The 15,651-nt window shown below is 31.7% G+C and overlaps 1 long non-coding RNA gene across 1 annotated transcript; it reads right to left on the bottom strand.

Annotated features, from left to right (window-relative positions):
* Nucleotides 1–490: 490 nt before the first annotated feature.
* Nucleotides 491–14,660, bottom strand: LOC139494910 (uncharacterized). Its single transcript, XR_011657205.1, has 3 exons — nucleotides 14,591–14,660; nucleotides 10,822–10,875; nucleotides 491–578 (listed from the first exon to the last, which is right to left on the bottom strand). It is a non-coding gene; the product is annotated as an uncharacterized lncRNA (long non-coding RNA).
* Between the last annotated feature and the right edge of the window lie 991 nt (nucleotides 14,661–15,651).

Consider the following 15,651-nt stretch of genomic DNA (forward strand, 5'->3'; position numbering starts at 1 on the left):
ACATTTCATTGAAAGAAAAAACTTCTGGGTTAACCACATATATCTTGGGTACTTCATAGAACCATTATTTTTTTTATTTGGTATTATTATTGAACATTTTGGAAACTTGAGTTTACATGGTTACTTAAGCTTGTGCACAGGTAAAAAAAAATAAGCATTTGATTGCCTAACATTTTTTTTCTATTTTGTAATGAAATGTTATGTGAAATATGTCTATAGTACTGGACAGGATAAAAGTTTACTCATGCCCAATATTTCTTTACTTGAAGCAAAGAGAAACTCTGCAATTGTTTTAAAAGTGCAAATTTAACAAAGGCTAATAGGGGAAATCAATGGTGGTATTACACCTCAAACTGGTCCAAATGATTTTATGAAGGTATCGCTTTTTTCAGAAAATGTTTAAAAGATGCAAAGGTATCTTTTCTATAGACAGTACTAGAACAATTTTCTTGGCAGATTTTAAAAGAAGTTAGACCTGATATCGTCTGTACAAACCTCATCATCTCGACATGTTTCAACATCAGCACAATTTGTTACACTGCCTACACCACTGCATGATAGGCATGTTCTACCGCCGTCTATGTAAACAAAACAAATAACTTAGTGTTGATATTGTTTCAATTACGTTCTATAAATAAAGTATAAAAAGGGTAAATAGATGCAGCTGAAAAGGTCAATTTAATGCATTTGGCCTAAATCATGTCTTTTTTAGTTGTTGAGTATGCTTATAAATAAGCATTGAAATCTTCTAACAATTAATAGATTGTTTCTGCATTACGATATTTGTTTTTGACCAAATTCTCATAGGACAAATGTAGGATCGCAGTAAAAAAGACGAAAAATAGAGGCTTTTAAAATTTGATAGAAAAGCAATTTCTTCCCCATCCGATTTTAAAAATATTATATCTATAAGTTTTATTTCAAAATTGTGAACAGAAACTTAGCAATCGATTTTGCTTACTCAACAGAAATGACATATGTATACATGTATGTATGTTCTGATGTACAATGTACTGTAATACATGTTAAACAGAACTTTATTCGAAATGGCGTACAGACTTATATGTCTGGTATCTTTACTGAGTTGTTGTTACAACCACGTGTTCGGTGCCACTGCTGGTGGACGTTTCCTTCTCAAAGGTATCACCAGCTAAGAAGTCAGCACATCTTTGTTGACATGCATGATCACTGATATGGTCGTATATACAATTTAGCTGTTACCAAAACTTAAACATGTCAAAATATAAAGGATGTCTATCCCAGGAACAGATTGTTCAACCTGTTTTTTGTAAAAAAAAAAAAAAACCCTTTTGGAATGTTGGTCCTTAAATTCGCTTTAACTTCTTACTTTATTTTGGCCTCTTAACATTTTTTATTCGAGCGTCACTGATGGGTTGCAGACAGAATACGCTTCCTGCGTACAAAATATAAGACTTATAACTTTGATTGTTTTTGTACCGCCACTTTGTCGATGACTCTGTTGGTTGGGATTACACAAAGCCAGTAGTAAGCACTTCATATTTATTGATTAACTGTTAAAAAATCTTTGAATTGTTCGAAATGCTTAGTATTATCTTCCCCAAAAAATAGATTACCTTGACTGTATTGAAGGAAAATTTTCAGACTGTTGGACCCATAATGCGCTTTAATTGATTTTGTTATTAGTAAATTAGAACCATAAAAAATGACACATGTGCAGTCTTCTGATTCCTTGCTGTGTTATAAAAAATTCAAACAAGTTTGTTTATATTTAACCCTGTATTTTTCAACTTTCAGTTATTTTAGATTTCAATGACAACTTTCAATATTTCAATATTGCTCTGTTTCCGTAAACCGTAAAAATTGTAAAACCTATGCTATGGATTATAGAGAAAGCATGACCCCAAATTGAGTACACCAGATCGTTTACAAAGAGAAAGCTTTTGGATGAGAGAGTTAGGAACAGCCATTCCCTATGGATGCAATGACAAAAGTGATGGTGTAGGTATTTTGTCTAGTCCCAGATGTAGTGCTGTCAATACATTACAGTTATTTAATACTTCTGCTCAATGAAATAGAAGTCATGGTCAAAGAAACACAACCTGGTGTGTACACCATGACAATTGAGAGTTTGTTAACGTCAGTTCAAAAACCTCTAGGAATTCACCATATCAGAACTAAATTATACTCCATTCCATTATCTAAACTTTATTTACTATTTAAAGAGGCCCAAAATACTTCTGTTATTGATTTTAATTCTGTTTTGTAGTATAGATTAGTTGCAATAATCTTGGACATTTTTAACCATAGACTATGCAAACCCATACCAACTACATCAAAAAATGAATAAAAACGTTTGTTCAAGTAGAAATCGCCAATAAAGGTTTAGATGCTATCAATATTAGCAAAACTTTCCACCAGAAATCTGTAAAAAAAATATACCTAATTACTACAAAAACAAAGCTACACCTGTAATTTCTTATACTGACACCAATTCTCTTACATACAAGATTTTCAACCACAAGAGGGTTTTAAAGGCCTTTAACATCAAAGATGTCAAAAATAAACGTCGTTACCAATAAACAACTAAGACAAATGGAAGTTTTTAACGACCTTGACTGGCTATACAGCCCTTGCACGGTCGGTTCTAAACTACAACTAAGAGAGTTGTTAGCCAAGGGGCCAAAATATAGAATTCCCAGCCTATCAACTAGAAAAATAACTTTGAGTTACTGATGGATGTAGTTGAGGACAATGCTAAAAAAATCGGTTAATCGCAAACGAACCAGAACTTGACATTTTGTCTGAATGAATCAAAGCTTTTCGATCATGCATTCAGTAGCGCATCCAGAAACTACGATGTACAGTGAGCACAAGGGCGTCTAAATAAAGGCAACAGTAGTATAACACTGTTCGAAAGTCATAAATCGATTTAGAGAAAACAAATTCGGGTTACAAACTAACCCTTTCAAGAATCCGAAGGTTGTGGATAATTTATCCTTTTGCATGACCAGTGTGTTGTTGTTCCAGCCGATAAAGCCTCCAATAATATTGTCTTCATATGTAAAAGCTCTTATTTGCAATGTCTCATAACAGAGCTTGGAATAAACAGCGCAACTGGTAATCCTACATATTTTTTTTAAATCATTTACAAAGGATGAAACTTTACAAAATCACAAATCTGTCCTTCTTTCTTTTGATATCAAGAACAAAGTAAACGAAGAAAATTTACCGTCATTATTCTGGATACCAAAACTTCACAAAACTCCGTATAAAGACAGATATATTGCTGGATCATCAAAATGTTCGACTAAACATCTTTCTCAAGTACTAACTACTATTCATTCTACAGTAAAAGATGGCTTTCAAAAATATTGTGATGAGATATGTTCTACCAGTGGTGTTAACTAGATGTGGATTATCAAACATTCTAAAGATCTTATGCTAAATCTTAGATCACAATCTCTGCAATTTTGCGGCAACATTAAGTTTTTTTATTTGTCTAAGTTTTACACTACTATTCCTCATGCTCAATTGAAAGATCGACTTTCCCATTTCATGATATACAGCTTTTTATATAAAAATGGAAATATACTGAAGATGATATTATCAAAATGCTGAACTTTTTGATCGACAATATATTTGTTGAGTTTGGAGGATTGATATTTTAACAGACAGTCGGTATTCCAATGGGTAATAATTGTGCACCCCTACTGGCCGATTTGTTTTTGAACTCGTATGAAGCAGAATTCTTTCAGAACCTTCCAAACGACAAAAAGAAAAAGCATTTTGCGAAATTCTATATTTTTACTTTCAGATATATTGATGATGTCCTATCACTGAATTACCCATATTTCAGCCAATACTTACATCTCATATATCCCAGTGAACTTCAAATTAATGATAGCACTGATACTAAAAGGGCTGCTTCATACCTTGATCTCTTCCTCAGTATTGACACAGATGGACAACTTTACTCTAAAATCTATGACAAATGGGACGATTTCAACTTCCCATGTTAGCCTAGTCATAATAAGTTTGAAACCTCAAACTAATCGCAACAGAAAATGTTTTAGTTCTAATCTATAGCATTACGCCTCAAATATACACAGAAAAAAGTCCCATAAAATCTATCTTGAGGAAAACTTAAAATCAGCATTTTTAATTTCTTATGGAAATTAACATTGGAGAGGGAGATAAGTCTGCAAAAATGAGCCTATTTTATCAGTTTTTGGTTGATTTTCTTAAAATTCACGTAAATATGATACATTACTTTGATGGGGTTATAAGTTCATATTTGACTATATTATGTAATCTTCTGCACATGAAATGTACAAAACCGAAGAGGTATGTTTTTTTAGCACATTTTTCATTAAAGAAATTGCAAATTTATGGCTTTGTGACCATTTTTTAAAAATAATGTGAATATTTGGTATTGTTTATATCTGTAAATTATATTTGTTCGGCATCTACCTTGTTTAAAGAAACTTGAAACCACAAAAACAAAAATATATGCTTAATTAGTTTTATTTAATTTGAGATTCTTTACCTTGACATGCTGAAAAATCTAACAAATGGTCAACTAATGAATTATGAAATCTAGGTTGGAACTTGATAAAAAATATGAAAAAACCTTTAGAGTTGTTTGTTACACTCAAGACGGCTAAAATATCAAGAATCAATACATTCTGTTGAATAGAAGCGGTAAAGTTATAATTTTGTATCAAATTTTATTGATATTTCTGCCATTTTTTGCTGAGTTATCTCCCATATCAATGCAAAATTTTATAATCATATTTTTTTTTAGTTTTCCTCAAGTTAGATCTTATGGGACTTTTTTCTGTGTATATTTGGGGTATAATGCTAAAGATTAAAACTTTAAAATCTTCTGTTGCAATTACTTCAAGGTTGGGGTCAAATTTATGCTAGATTGACTGGACTAATTATCAATTTACCATTTCTCAGCAGTAACATACCATCTGCCCGATCGTATGTTTTTTTTACATATATCAGTTGATACGTTATGCTCGTGCATGTTCACACTATAAGAACCTCCTATACAGGAGTGTGCTCCTTACGCAGAAACAGCTCCAACACAGTCATGAGGAGGAAAGATTAAAAATGACACTCCGTACATTTGATGGACACCATCACGAATTGGTTGATCAATACGATGTGTCTAAATTAATTAAGGATAATTTTACCACGTCGTATATTGTGGTTTATCATTTATTGTCGTCTAGTCTTTTAAGTACCGAGCATGACCTATTCCCGAATATGGCTGTTTTGCCAAATTTGAATTTGCATTGCTAAAAGACGTGTCACGGTATTTGTTTATCCAACATTCATGTATTTAGTTATGATATTCTATTTGTAATTCTGGTCGGAACTTGTTATATGTCTTATCGTTTGTAGTTGTAATTATATTATTCTTATTTACTATTCGTATGTAAAAGTTAAGATAATTAATCACCAAGTTCATTTATTGATCTTATAACTAACACAATTCTATATTAATATTCTTTTAATTGTTATACAATACATCAAATAATAAAATTACAAACCTAATCTTTATTGTTATCCATTTTTTAGAAATTTACCTGTGACGTCACTTTTTGTGACATTGATATATTCGTGTGACGGACAGTTCGTTATTCTATTATGCTGTTTTTGTGTACTGTCCTAAATCGTTTTACGTATTCGTGGTTATTCTGTGGTCAACATGTCGAAATGAACTATTATATTATTATTCGTGTATTTCTCCGTCCTGAATGTTCTTGTATTTATTTGTACTGTATTTCTGTCATGTAATGTTGTCATTTTAGCGGTTTATTCAACATTGTCCTAAAAGCGCGAGGTTTGGCTAGCTAAAAAAAACAGATTCATCCCACCATTTTTTCTTTAAATGTCCTGTATCAAGTCAGGAAAATGGCAATTGTTATCTAGTAGTTTGTTTCTATGTATATTGCATTGTCGTTTTTTTTTAATTGCACTCCAGTGTTTCAGATGTTTCGTTGTTTTCCTCTTAAAGTTGATGTGTTTCCATCGGATATGGTGTGTAACCCGGATTTGCTTTCTCTCAATCGATTGATGTCTTTTCCACTTTTTTATTCTACTGTTGCCTTTATTTGTTACTTAATATTTGACGTCAAACGGGATGCTTAAGATTTTGCAAGCAAATTATCAATTTTAATTTTTATACTAGAAAAAAAAAGATATTTAGCTTGACTGTTAAAAGCTTCATGGCAGTTAATATTTTTTATACAAGAAACAAATAACGTTTTCGGCCAAAATACACGCAGTTATTTGATTCATTACATGGTAGTTCAGACGATACTTGTAAATAATCAGAAATTGAAAAAAAACATTATGGCAATGTTCAATTTTCATAAGACGAATCGAAATAGACAAATAAAGGAAACAAACAAAAACTGAGTAATCGGATGAGCCCCGAAAGGATGAATGTATTGTGAATCGACGGAATAATTTACTCGTGCTATGTTTCCATCATTAATACAGAAGAAATCGAAATCCTCTTAACTTTTGTGATAGATAGTGAAGTAATCTTATACATGTCTGTTGTTATTCTCTTATAGTTGGTGTGTTTCACTCGGTTTAAGTTTGTAACCCAAGTAAACATTTTACTCTTAACAAAAATCATAAAAACTCTATTTCGCGTATCAAACATAAACTAAAAGAACTAGACAAGGAATTTGTTTTTGTCCCGGCTTATAAAGCTGCTAATAATATCATTATTGTTTGACGTAAATTTTACATTGAGGTTCTGCAAAAGAAAATCACGAATTCACCAACATTCCAACTGAATTTATTTTCAGAAAACGACATCTGTAACAAACATAAACTTGTAACTACTTCTTTACAAGCAGAACCAAATATAATGAAAGTCCCAACTATGTACTGGCTTCCGAAGCTACACAAAACACTTTACAAATATGGATTTATTTCGTCTGCAAGCCATAAGAAAAAATTCACACACCTAATTAGGTGGGCATTTAAAAAGTCAGAATGCGAATACATATGATCAAACTCTTTAGGTTATTTTTTTAGTAGCAATAAACAAAAGAGTTATGTCAATTGGACATCCTTTGATACTATATCTGCGCTTGCATTTTTACTTGATAACATTTTTGTTCGCTTTAGGGATTCTGTATATCGTATATAAGTTATTAGAATTCCAAAGGGGACTTACTGTGCACCATTTATTGCGGACCTGTTTTTGTATTGTTATGAGTTACAATTTATGACTAAAATCAGCAGAGACCCATCGAAACAATATTTGATACAAAAATTTAACAATACCTTTAGATATTTGGATGATATATTGGCTCTCAAAATGACGACTTTAGTATGTTTACTAACGAAACTTACTTTAAATAAAGATAATACTAACAATGACCACTGCCCTTTCCTCGATCTTGATATCTATATCATTAACGCGAAGCTTAATACAAAAATTTATAATAAAAGAGATGATTTTTCATTTCCTATCGTTAATTATAAATTTTTAGATGATGACGTTCCCTTGTCACCATCTTATGGTGTTTATATATCTCAACTTGTACGATTCTCTCGTGTATGTATTGACTTTAAGGATGTTCACCTCTGACGGGCCGAAGATTCCTAGAATTACACTTGTTTTCTTAATCTGATGTTTGGGTTTATATGACTGTAAAAAAATAATTAGTGGAGAAAAAATCATATGGTGGTGCATTCTTTTTTTGATTCGGCCCTTTGAAAATACCCAATTTTGATGATTTTCAGATTTTTCATCAATTTTTACCTATTTTTGGGCTTTTATCGTGAAAAAATTCACAGTTCCACAAGTAAACTTGTTTTCATACTTTCAATAAAGATGAGGTGGAACAATCTGAATAAATTTAACTTAAAAAAAACTAGGTGTTAATATAAGAAAGTTTTATCATATTTTGATGTATTTTTGTGTCAAATTTACCATGCTGCCATTTTTGTAAATTTGTGATTTTTCGCAATTTTAAAGAACAAAATGCATATTATTTCAACTTTTTTGTTATAAATGATTTAAAAATACATATCTAAGAAATGATATGGGATGTACATGATTCTTGTAAAATCATTTTTTGTACCCCTCACCCATTTTCTCAAAATTTTGACTAAAAGGACTGACTTGAATGGTCGTAAAATTTTAAAACTGGATTACTCAAAAACTATTCATTGTAGATACACAACTTTTTTCACAGAATTACGTTTAATTATAATATTTTAAAAATTCATTGATATTTTCCACTTGTATCACATGTTTTGGAAATAATTCCAGATCGAGATGTCAACGAGACTGAAACTCATCCTTAACAGTTTTTAACCTATATACCTTAATGATGAATGTGGTCAAGTTTGGTTTAATTTGTCTCAGTTTTTTTTTTAATTAGAAGATTTTTGTAAAAGATTGCAAAAATTTACAAACATTGTTAAAAATTCTGAAATAAATTTTAACATAACTTAGGTATTTTTAACCCTGTAAAACAACATTCCCCATGTAAAATTATTCTTTTTTTTTAATATACATTGAACAACAACATTTCTTCCTATGTGATGTTTACATTTTCTGACGCCAAACACGCGAAATAATGAATGTGTTTTTTTATTTGATAGATGCTTTTTGTGCTTTTTTATAAATGTTTGGTTGTTTTGAGATTGTAACACAGTGATGACTGCTGTAACTATATTTTGACTATTTTACCTATTAGATCTGTTTTGTTCACGCATCGTTGTATTGATAACGGAATTTGATGCGACTGTCATACAAGTGAGAGGTTTAGCGCAACAAGTCAGGAATATGACAGTTGATGTCCATTCGTTTGATGTGTTTTATCATTTGATTTTGCCATTTGATTAGGGACTTTCCATTTTGAATTTTACTCGGAGTTCAGTATTTTTGTGATTTTACTTTTGACTATAAAGGGCAATAATTTCTTAAGGGGTCAATTAACCATTTGAGTCATGTTGACTTATTTGTAAATCTTACTTTGTTGAACATTATTGCTACTTACAGTTTATCTCTATTTATGATAACATTCAAGATAATAACCAAAAACTGCAAAATCTCTTTAAAATTACAGATTCAGTGGCAGCGTCTAAACAACAGGTTGTCTGATTTCAGGACAAATAAATCTTGATCTAAAGAACATTTTTACTCATTTACTAATTTGATCTAAATGCTTTAGTTTCAGAGATAAAAGCCCTAAACTGCATTTTATCACTATGTTCTATTTTAAACCATGGCGGCCATCTTGGTAAATTGGCGGGGGTCATCGGATACATTTTAAACAAGATAACCTGATGATGATTAAGGACAAGTTAAGTTTTATTTGCCACAGTAGTTTCAGAGGAAAAGATTATGGTAAAAGATTACAAAAATTATCGAAAAAATTGCGAAAAGTTGATTTTAAAGGGCAATACCTCTTTATGGGGTCAATTGAACATTTTGGTTATCTTGACTTATTTGTAGATCTTACTTTGCTGAACAATTGCACTGCTCATAGTGTGTCTATATCTTTTATAATATTCAAGATAATAACCACCAATTCATGGGCAGCATCCCAGCAACGAGTTGTCTGAAGCATCTGAACATTTCAGGCCAGATAGATCTTGACCTGATGAAAACGTTTATTCCTATTCTGATTTGCTATAAATGCTTTTGTTTCAGATATGAAAATCAAAAACCGCAATTTACCATCATGTTCTATTTTTTGCCATAGCGTCCATCTTGGTTGATTGACAGGGTCATCAAATACATTTTTAAAACTTAATATCCTAAGGATGATTCAGGCCAAGTTAGGTTTTTTTTTGGCCTAGTAGTTTCAGAGTAGAGGATTTTTCTAAAAGTTAACAGACGACGACGACGGACGACAGACGCCAACAATAACGACTTGAAGGTTTAAATGTGTTTTATGAATTTATTTCAATCTTAATCATCAATTTCTTCGTCTGTTGGAACTTTTTAGTATTTTTCTGAGTACCGTTTTGTTTTTATAAAGGGACATAACACCATTACTAACCGTGTATGAAATAAGCCACGTCCCCTTCTTACCTAATATGAAATATAAAGGGACGTAACTCCACTACTAACCGTGTATGAGATAAACCCCGTCTCCCTACTAACCTAATATCAAATAAACACGGTTTGCATGCGCACGCTTTTAACCTACTATATTCCTGGAAATGTATAGGAGGTAAGATAAAATGTTTTACAAAGATGAAACCTATATTATCCTGTACATTATTGATATCTGTTTTACAGTTTGGTAACTGCTTTTAAGTACAAGAGATGTTTTGTTATATAGGCTTTCGTATCATGGTAATATCTTTTATTTATGTGACTTCTTATAACTTATCTATAAGAAAATGCTTTTCTTAACTGTAAATAAGTTACCAAACCTTTAAATAAGAAGGGTCGCCATTATAAACATTAGGAGAAATGGACTGTGTAAACTGTGCTACATGCTGTAGGATAAAAACCTTTTCTCTTTAAATATAAAATACAATAAATTGGAAAATGTTTTCCCTACCGATAACTCTATAACTCTTACTAAAGAACCAAATGTAAACGAAATTTTAAACCCTTCTTTCATGAAACATGTGGAAGTAATTGTCTCAATTTTAAAACAGTCATTGGAACTTACAACAGAAGTCTCATTTCATTTTATTTTATATCAATTTGAAAATCATTGCTTTTAAACTTGTTATCTGTCACAAACAACTTTCTTTTTATATGACAATTAAGCAGTATATATAGGAGCTTATGGTCATTTCATTGTAAACTACAAACTATAAAATTATACTTACAAGATATCCGTAAAGACAGAATAAACAATAAAAAGGATAGAAGTTGTTTCATCCCTGCAAATGAGATAAAATTAAAAAACATGAAATTCCGGAATTTGAAAGAGCATGTTCAAATAAAAATTATTGTATAATACACATTGAACAAGGCTTTGTCATTGGCAATTCGACATATGAGATTTCAAAATGTCGCCTTGGTTTATTCCTACCCCTTCCTTAAATAAAATGTCGGCTCATTGATTTTGGAGAACACATGACAAAGATATGATAATATTGCAAGAAAAACGCTAAATCATACATTGATAACTGATTTTGGTTTATTTAAAAAGATAGTTTTTCCCGGATGTTCTCGTTCTCTTCCGAATATGATTAACAACTAGATAATAAACCATTAAAGAAATAAGCGAATGATGATATCCAAAATTATCAAATTGTGAAAAAGGAGATTTTTCTGATCAGGACTCTCTGAAAATAAACTTTTTTATATTAAATAATTCATGATAAACTGAATCTAATATAAAGGAATGCTTCTTTTGTTGCACTGTTTTCATCTATTACACAGTCTTTTGGTAGAAGTTGGGTTTTTTTATGTCTAAAATAAAACTGTAAATAAACTCATTATATATACCAGTGTTTTTTAAAGATGTGTACGTCAGACAAACACTCACCAATGACGCTCGAATAAAAAAGTAAAAAAAGCGAACTATTGTATGAAGTTATACACCATTGAGAACGCAAGTTACAAAAGGTAATATAAGCAGTTGATTTATAGTTATGACCTCATCAGTGATAAATTATGGTTCAATTGACCATTTTCTACATTTGAAAATGCCTGTACCATCTTATGAATATCACAGTTGTTGTCCATTCGTTTGATGTGTTTTTTCATTTGATTTTGCCATATGATTAGGGACTGTCCGTTTTGACTTTTCCTCGGAGTTCAATATTTTTTGTGATTTTACTTTTTATTTGAACATATAAGTGTTGGCTTGGGGCAGGGGATACCCTCAGAGAGGAAACCTCCACCGGCAATGGTATATGACAAGTGGTTGTAAATAAACATGATAAACTCTTCATTTCTTCAGGATCAAAATTGTTTACGCCTTACGTCTACAAAAGACTCATCAGTGAAAATCAACGTCACCTAGTAGAGTGTCTTGAAAATTTCAACAAGACGGTAACTAGTTCTTTCTCCGATGTGTAAAAACACGATTTTTGTTATAACAACATGCACATTTCCATACACAATAATTGCCTAGCAATATAGTACGTGCAGTTTCCAAAATAAGAAAAATGGTATTTTTTGGTGTTATGTTTGTTCGCGGGTACTATGGAAATGTAAAACAAAACATAATAAAAAGGCCAAAACAGTTGTAGCGTGCCATACGTCCTAATACCCTTTTAGTGTTACATATGTTAATTATTGATTTTAGAGGGTATTGGTAGCCGTGATTTCTTTCTTATCTGTTCTTATTTCCGAATCTAGATATTGTTATGTTTCTGGTTACAAACATAATGGCATTGTTAAAATTGAGAATGGAAATGAGGAATATGTCAAGGAGACGACAACCCGACCAAAGAGGATATAACAGCCGAATTTCTCCATATAACAAAAAAATCAATGTTGAATGGGAAAATAAAGAGAAGATTCAATGCCCTTTGTTTATAACGTTGTAAGCCAATGACAATGTTTTGATATATGATTGGTTTTTTTTAATTTGATATAATGCATTTTTTTTTTTTTTTTTTTTTTTGTATTTCGCACTGAAAGTAGTTTACTTCAATTTTCTGCAGTAGGCAAGACAACTGTAATAATATTTGTAAATGAACATTAATTCAATGACCGTGTTCTGAAATTGTTGTTTATGCTCAGATGTGTTCCACTTATCTATCTGGTAATTCTAACAATAAGGATTGTAAAAATATTAATGGTTCTAATTTTTCTGAATCAGATATGCATTTTACCTATACATATCTCTTTAGTTATGCTCGAGATAAACCACCAATTCCAAAAAGTACATAACATGTCGTAAACTTGCAAATCAACTAACCTTTCTTGCTTCAGGCTATTTTATTAGTCACAAATAAGGCGAAGGTATGATAAAATGTTGTTATCTGACATAAGGTAACACAGTTCAAAGAACGAACAGATTGAACGTGATAATGCAGGTAACGAAAGAAATGTTGTCTGGAGAAATAGTTTCTTGCAAATAACAATTGTATTGTCTCTGCAGTGTTTAGTTTAGCTTGTAGGGTTGCCATATCTAATGTAATTATTATAACCAGCACGAAACTGAACTACCAAATGACAATTTGAAACCGAGAAATTACAAGAGGGGGTTATCTTGGTCATAAAGCTGCCAAAGTTTCTACTTATTAAGACATCTGTAACTATCAAATTTATCAAAGCGGAATTGCAAACAAGTACCGGAGCACTGACTACTGTCCTGATAAAAGGATATACATGTTAACATACTGATGATCCATCTAAAGTGTCAATATATTTAGGAAGATGTTGTATGAGTGCCAATGAGAAAACTCTCCATCCATGTTACAATTTATAAAAGTAAACTATTACAGGTCAATGAACGGCCTTCAACACGGAGCCTTGACCCACACCGAGAAGCAAACTGTACAGTGCCCCAAACATTTATAGTGTAAAACCATTTAAACGGGTAGACCAATGATCTAATATATATAAAAACGAGAAACGAGAAACAGTTATGAACCACATAAACAGACGGCAACCACTGAACAGATTCCTACCTTAGGACAGGTGCAAACAATTGCAGCGAGATTATAAGTTTTAATGGTACCAAACCTTCTCCGTTTTCTGAAACAAGAGTATAACATCACAAAAAAGAAAAACACACTTTAAAATATCAATTGAGAGGCTTAACTCTATCAAAAAAGGTAGGAACAAGTCTTTTTCAACTGATTTTTATAGTTCGTTCTTATGTTGTACTGTTACACCACTGTCCCAGGTTAGAGAAAGGTTTACATTTGTCACTTTAGGGTCTTTTATAGCTGATTATGCTGTATGGACTTTGCTCATTGTTCAAGGCCGTACGGTGACCTATAGTTGCTTCAAAATTTCTGTGTCATTTTGGTCTCTTGTGGAGAGTTGTCTCTTTGGCAATCATACACTATGTTTTTTTTATATCATTCGGCTGAATACCTGTAATTTGACATATCAGCAAATTGTCGATTTTAAAGTACTAGTATTCAAATAAATAACAGTATGTTCAAATAACAGAAATCTGAGACAAGAATTATAGTGATTCACATGTCAAATCTTAAATTAACATGTCACAAGTACACGTATCAATTGTGTAACATTTATATTAAAGTTTAGAATTGCGTAGTTGCAGAGTTACAAGTCCGGCCGTTTACCTTTAGAAATGTTCTACTACAAATGAAATGTTGCACATTTGGAATTCGGAATTTCAGAGTAACTTCTCTACAGTTTAGGACTTACAATGTTGGATTTAATTACATTTGCCTCCCTTGATATATAATGATATTCGTAATTAATTTATAATGCAATGACTGTTTTTTTATTTTTTTTTGTTGAGAACTCCCACATATTTATTTGTTTTTACTAACAATAATGCCTGCTATAACATTGACAATACAAATGTTTCTACACAAGATGCACATTTTGCTAATAGTTTTTTCTTCAATGAAGCTCAAGGCTACACTTTTTTATCAATTATTTACACTTCCAGTACCAAAAGCACATTACTTGTCGTATACATGCAAACCAACTTACCTTGATTGTTTAAGGTTGCTATTCCGAATCAGACAGAAGGCAAATGTACATGTATACTATATAACCGCTTATATTACGTAATGAAACAAAGTTTAAATTATAGAACCAACTGAATCTGATAAGGCATGCAACAAAAGATTGTGGTCTGTAATAAATAGTTTATAGACAATAAACAATTCTCCTTTGTTCAGTTTGTTATATTGAAATATCTCATTTAATCCTTATAATCAACTACAAAATGCGAAATGTCAATTTGAAACCGACAATTTTTAAGTATAATTCTTCTTGGTCATATAGCTGCTAAGGTTCATACTTATTATTGGAAAAGATGAAAAAGAGAAAAGATCTTTTCTTAATCTGTCCTTTGCCAACAAAGGTCTCGATGGCGTCAACCTAGGCAATATCCTTCATCATAAATTAGTGCAATCGAAAATACCTCCTTATTTCAAAGACCAGTCTGTACCAATAATTTCTTATACCTATACCAAACCTATTGCAACTAAAATTTTCAATTACAAACGCGTTTTGCAGGATCTCGATATTGACGACTTCAAGTCTAAACCTCCTGATTGCACTTGTGCTAGTTCCAAATTCACATATAATCCTGCTGGCCACGTTATTACCGGTGACCTTAACATTGTTAATAACACTTCTCTACGAAATGTGTTATCGAAAGGTCCCAAATATCGTGAGCCAAAATCCATCAATTGGAAATACAACTTTAAAATTTTGATGGATTCAGTCGAGGATTATGCCAGGCAATGGGCTAAGCGCGAGAAGGAAGACGTAGACACTCTTTCCGAATGGATTAAGGCAGTGAGGTCGTTGATAAAAATCAGAATTAAGAAACTGAATGGGTCCATCAATGCCCATGCTACGTCAATCTTTAAAGACCCAAATGTTGCAAAACACCTATCCGACCTCCATGACAAATATGTTGTTGTCCCCGCAGATAAAGCCCCAAATAACATCGTTTTTGTGTGTAAAAGTCACTACATCAACTGCTTGATAAACGAATTAGGTATTGACAATTCACTTGGAAACTCAACATATACCCTCAC

This window comes from Mytilus edulis, chromosome 11 (genome assembly GCF_963676685.1).
Source record: "Mytilus edulis chromosome 11, xbMytEdul2.2, whole genome shotgun sequence".
Lineage (NCBI taxonomy): Eukaryota > Metazoa > Mollusca > Bivalvia > Mytilida > Mytilidae > Mytilus > Mytilus edulis.